Here is a 6,003-nt window from a genome sequence, read left to right on the forward strand (position 1 = left end):
GGGTGGTTAGCTGTATCACTCCCTTATGAATTCAGTGAGTTAAACTAAGGAAGGACAGGTGGGAGGCTGGGGCCTGATGACATCTAGAATCTGCATTTAAGGCACTGCGTGGGACTTCATTCCAACACCACCTCATTCCTGTTTGAGAATCATCACACACAGCGAGAGATGTTGCTAATAGGAATGCAATGCAAGCAAGGAACACAATATCAATTATTAAACTAACTGCTCCAATATTAGCAACTAATATTAATGACCCGGGCTACCACTGAACACGTTTTGTGTTCGTAATTTCAGATTCTTCTTCACTGGCTCTTTTTTTCCCTACAGTCATCCTCTGAAAAGGAATAGCCATCAACTCTTGTTACAGCTGAGGGAACTAAAACAAGGAAGAGGTCAAATCATAACTGGAATTCTATGTGCCCAGAAGTGGTAGTTCACTACATTGTTCTAGAAATCTGGGTTGCATTATTTGAAATTACAGCTAGATTCGAACTGTCAACTACATAGAATCTTTTACACTGTGGCTTTTCTTAAGTCCTTCTAGGTGCTTCCACAGATAAGGAAGCCATTCTCTCTCAGACACATATACATTTTGAATGATCTAAAATATTAATTGACTGATTGGAAGGACATGCTTGACTAATTCATTTCATATTCAGTTTTGGATGCTTGAGGAGAATAGGAGGTTCCCATCTTGGGTGGTTCCTTTTCAAGGGGGAATGCTTAAATAAATTGTACATAAGTTACTAGTTACTAGGCCTATGAAATAATCTTGGAACAAAACAATTCCTTCTAAGAAGCTGAAAATGATGTCCAGATATTCTGCTTGTCTTATCAGAGATAACTAACTCTAAAAGGTATGGGGACCAATATTATTCATGTCACCTGAGGGCTAATTAGAAATTAAGAATCTCACACTTGCACCCAGACCTACTGAACCCTTCTTGTACTGCAGGAAGCTACCCAGTGATCCACTTACATGTCCAACTTTGAAAAGTGATGCTTTAGGGCATCCAGCTCTAGAGTTTGTCATGTTCAGAACCTGCAATAATGCCTTAGAAATTAGTCAACTTCTTAGAGGTTAACAAGTAGGAGATAATCTTTTTAATCAGTATTTTGCATAAACATGTGGTGTTTGTCCCACATTGCCTCCATCTCTACCCCACTGAAATATAAATGTAGACAATCTTAGAACAGTGCTTCTTGCCACCCATATTTTTGTCTCCAATTGCTATCTCTATAAGCAATGGCAAAATACATCAAATTATACAGCAGCATGAGTGAAAGTATCTATTCGAAACAATAAAAACATTTTAGGACTACAGTATTGGTTCTCAGTTTGGGGCAACTGTTTCTCTAAGAGGACATTTGGAGATGTCTGAGACATTTTTGGTCATCTTGCATAGGGAAAAGTGGTACTGGAAGCTAGTGCATGGAAGCCAGGGCAACTGCTAACTATCATATAATGCACTCCTACAACAAAGGTCCCAGAGTAGCTGAGGAACCCGAGACTAAAGTAAATAATATACACAAATGTGCTGATCCCACTATGCCAAAACACATTGAGGCAGCACGGGAAGCACAAAGCGCCTCTCCATTCCAGTTCTAACAGCTTTAGGTTAAACACTAGAGTGCCAGCTTCTCTTGATGGGCTGATGTGCTCTTTAGTTTTACAACTGAACCTTTTTTCTCTACAATTTTCTCTAAAATATACACTTTAAAATTGATTGCTCAGTGGGCCCGGCGGCGTGGCCTAGCGGCTAAAGTCCTCGTCTTGAAAGCCCCGGGATCCCATATGGGCGCCGGTTCTAATCCCAGCAGCTCCACTTCCCATCCAGCTCCCTGCTTGTGGCCTGGGAAAGCAGTCGAGGATGGCCCAATGCATTGGGACCCTGCACTCGCGTGGGAGACCCGGAAGATGTTCCAGGTTCCTGGCGTCGGATCGGCGCGCATCGGCCCGTTGCGGCTCACTTGGGGAGTGAATCATCGGACGGAAGATCTTCCTCTCTGTCTCTCCTCCTCTCTGTATATCTTGCTGTAATAAAATGAATAAATCTTAAAAAAAATAAAATTGATTGCTCAGGAAGTCATGATATCAAGAGAAAACTCATTTTTCACAAATGCTAGTCTTCAAATCTACTCACAAACAGAATATATCACAAAGTAATTAAGGATGAAAACACAGAAGACCGGAATCAAGAAGTAACTACAAGAAATATCAATGAATAAGTCAGCATAATTGTATGTGAGTGTTAAATGACTCTGAATGCCTGGCAGTAAAGGCAAAAAGAGAAATAAGATTAGTTTTACAGTTCCTAATTAATGGCTTTCTTTTCCATCCTTGGAGCAGTTTATGAACAGTTTAGGAAGTAACTGAGTGGTCCAGGTTTACTGAGCTTCATTTTATTAAATGGTACCTCCTCTACAATCCTGCCCCTGGCATACTCACCCCAAGCCTCCCTATCATTCACCCCAAGCTCTGTAAACTGCCCTTGCAAGTAGGTCCAGAGGCCTTGTGAAGTACACAGAAGATGCCAGGTTTCAGAGGACTGGTTTTACCTTAACTCTGTAATACAAAGTCTCAGCTAAATGGAACCCTTCCTACAAGGAGTCATCCCTGCTTAACGCATGCATACAGCGGTATACACAGTGTTGTGTGCTCATCAAATTCATCTTTGCCCCCTCTCCCTGGCATTCAGTTACAGCGCTTTTTTCAGCCTCAACTGAAATAGGGGAATCCATGTGAATGAGTTCTAGCCAATGGAAACACAGTGACAAATGCTGTAGAAGCCTTAGAAGCTTGATCACTGTAGCCTCTTGCACAACTTTCCACTTCAAAAAAAAAATAGACCAAGGGACAAAGTGGAATACTTTGATCCCTACAAGAAGATGAGGCTACCAAAGAGAAAGGGCTTTGGCTCCCTGAATAACTACAGGGAGCAAACCCTTCCTTCCCCACAGCCAGCTGCTCACTGCTCCTCTCATGGTGTTTAGCCAATAAAACTTTGGGATTGTTAGCGACATTAGCTGATCCTTGTAAGTTCTTTTATCCTGGTGAATATATCCTCTTTCCTAAAAGCACAGGTTGCAATTTTTCCCATGATATTGTATTGCCCTCACTTACACTTTTTAGTTTTTAGTCCCTTGTCCTTCCTCTATCTCAATAACTGCTCTCCATCACACTCAGGGAAAGAACTTCCCAGCACAGGCTGAACACTCCCTTTCTGATGCAAATTCACATTAAAAGTAAACCAAAGTGAAATCAAAACCAGAGGCATAGGAGGTCCAATTGTTCTCAGGCTTACTGCCCAATGGCAATCAATCCTTGGATCCAGTGGTATGCAGAATCTGGCTCAGAGGCCAGACTTCATGTTCATGGTTGGTCTAAACAGCATTTTAATGAATAATCACTGCCTTGGTGCTTTGGGCCCCAAGCTATCATTGTCAGGTTTGGGCAAAATAGACAATCAGATTAGATAATCCAAATGACAGTTGAGAAGCACTACTAAGAATAAGCATTGAAAGGAGTTTTAAGTGTATGTCATTAGCGCTATGCACTAGTATTACAATTGTCTTCCTTCCAGGAATATAGTAGCATTGCATTTTCCTGTTCCCTAAAAGTCAAATGACAGCCATAGGTGACTTGCAAATGAGCAGAAATAATCTGTATCACTTCAGGGCAGGCATTTGTAACAAGCCAAGCACACTTTACTATATTCCTTCCCATATCACTGGAACTTAATTCCAGATGGCAAAGCTCTGTCATTCAGAGTCCCCTCGGTGAGAGTGACATAGCCAAAAGGAAAATGACATATCGTGTATGATACAAATCTTTGCTGTATTTTTTTTCATTTTATTTGGAAGGCAGAGTGATAGAGATAGTAAGAACACGGGCAAGAGTGAGTGAGAGACATGGTAAGAAAGACAGAGACAATGTGAGAGAAGAAGAGAGAGAGAGAGAGAGAGAGAGACCTTGAATCCTCCAGTTCATTCCTCAAAGGCACACAACAGCCACGAGTGGGTTAGGCCAAAGCCAGAAAAATGGAACTCCAACTAAGTCTCTCATGTGGGTGGCAGAGACTCCAGTACTTGAGCATCATATGATGCATTCCAGAGTGCATATTACCAAGACGCTAGTTGGGAAGCAAAAGAGCTAGAACTCAAATCAGATGCTCAAATATAGGATGTGGGTACCCCATGTGGCAAGTTTAATTGTCACACTCAAAATAAACTTACTTCCTTTTGATGTTTCAAGCCCTGACATTTGTAGGGTATTACTGCATCACAATTCAGGAAATGCTTATTATTACAAGGTATTCAATACTACAAGATGAATGGAATTTGATTCTCGAAATAGAAAAGGTGAAAACATTCCTGTGTTTTCTATATCTCCTCCTTAAAAAATTATGGATGAGAATGATTGTTTTCCCACACAGGTATTCAGAGAAACTCTGATATGTTAAATTAGGTTAAGCACATTAATTTAACCCATTAGTCTGTTGTGTCTAAAACAGGTGTTGTAGGCCAAATCTGATTATGACTTGTTTCTGTGAATAAAGTTTTATTGGAATGCAGCTATGCCAATTCATTTCCATATTAGTCTGTGGTTAAGTGTCACTACAATGGATAAGTTGTTGCAACAAAGACCATACAGTCTGCATGTGCAAAATTTGGTACTTTATAGAAAAGAAAAAAAGGTTAGCCTCCTGCTCTAGAAGAAATCAAATGAAAACATCCATGGAAATCTAGAAAAAATGCAAACATGTACTGACACTCAGTGAGTACATAAGCTTATATCTATATAGTCAAAAGGACACACAGAGCAAGAGCTGGTACTGGCAGTAGTCTGTTAGTGCTTCAGGCCTTTGTGGAGAAAGGGAGGCAAAGAGAACCCTAATACAAGGACTCCCAACAAGCGCATTATTCAAGTTCTGTTGTTTATACCCCTGACTCCCCCCAGTATCAGGATGGGGACAAGATCTGAACAAAGGATATACACAGTATATGTCAGGATTAGTGAACCTGACAGTCCTCAGGATGACTCAGTGGAAAGTTGCTTAAGTGCTTGCTCAAAATGATTCACTGCCTGGAGAGTCCATGGCAAGTGAGATTCTTAAGCTAAACTGAACAGCATGGTTTATCTACCTCCCTGAACTCAGCACAGAGAAAGCAGGCAGGGCAGTCCAAAGAGAGGAAACTGACTCCTGGAGGGTCTAATGAGGGTCTTGGCCTTTTGGAGGTGACCTCTGCTGTGGCCACTGGCTGCCCTCTGGGAGTGGGGGTGTATATGGCGTGACTGGAATGCTAGGAATCCTGGACTGGCTTAGCAGGCACTCCAATTGGCGTGGTGCTCTACATGCTCCAAAGACTTTCTCCTGTGTCCTTGGCATCCGATGACTATACTTGGGCTTCAGATTTTTAGGGCTGGTCGAGTTCCTGGAAGCCTTCTATCTCAGTGCCAGATTGTTCCTTCACTAGGTGGTACCCGCAACAAGTTGGCTGTCCCACTGCCGAGGGGACACAGGGCATTTGCTACCTAGCCTCCGCCTGGCTCTTGGCATGGCTGCTGAAGGAGTCAGCTGCCTGGCTAAAACTTAGCCTTTAGTAGCTGTTAACAGGTTTTGCTTCAATTCAACTATTTCTGAGTTAGCATCGGCTGGCTCAGGGGTTAGAGCCAAAGGCCAGGAGCAGGAAATGAGACAAAAAAGATGAAAAAAAAAAAAGATACTTTACTTGAATCTACAGAGTTAAACTGTCTTCCCACTTAGATTGTGAGGTTACAGTGCACAGGTATTTTCTCTCAGTTGCTTAAGTGAATTGCTAGAAATGGCGTCCAAATTGTTTCCATGGCATCTTTAGTTCTAAATTATTATAAAAAGGTGGAGAAGAGTGGGAGTTAGGTCTGATGTCCCCAGACATCATAGAATATAAATGAGCTAAGAGCCAAAAGTGCTACGGCATTTTTCTCACTGTGCCCGGCAGTTTCCTGACTCTGTAATT

General features: G+C 41.8%; 1 protein-coding gene across 10 annotated transcripts in view; it reads right to left on the reverse strand.

The window, feature by feature from the left end:
- The window catches only part of CHRDL1 (chordin like 1), a 127,132-nt gene that overhangs the window by 69,490 nt on the left and 51,639 nt on the right, over positions 1-6,003 (reverse strand). The window lies entirely within an intron of this gene.

Source organism: Ochotona princeps, chromosome X (assembly GCF_030435755.1).
Source record: "Ochotona princeps isolate mOchPri1 chromosome X, mOchPri1.hap1, whole genome shotgun sequence".
In the NCBI taxonomy this organism is placed as follows: domain Eukaryota; kingdom Metazoa; phylum Chordata; class Mammalia; order Lagomorpha; family Ochotonidae; genus Ochotona; species Ochotona princeps.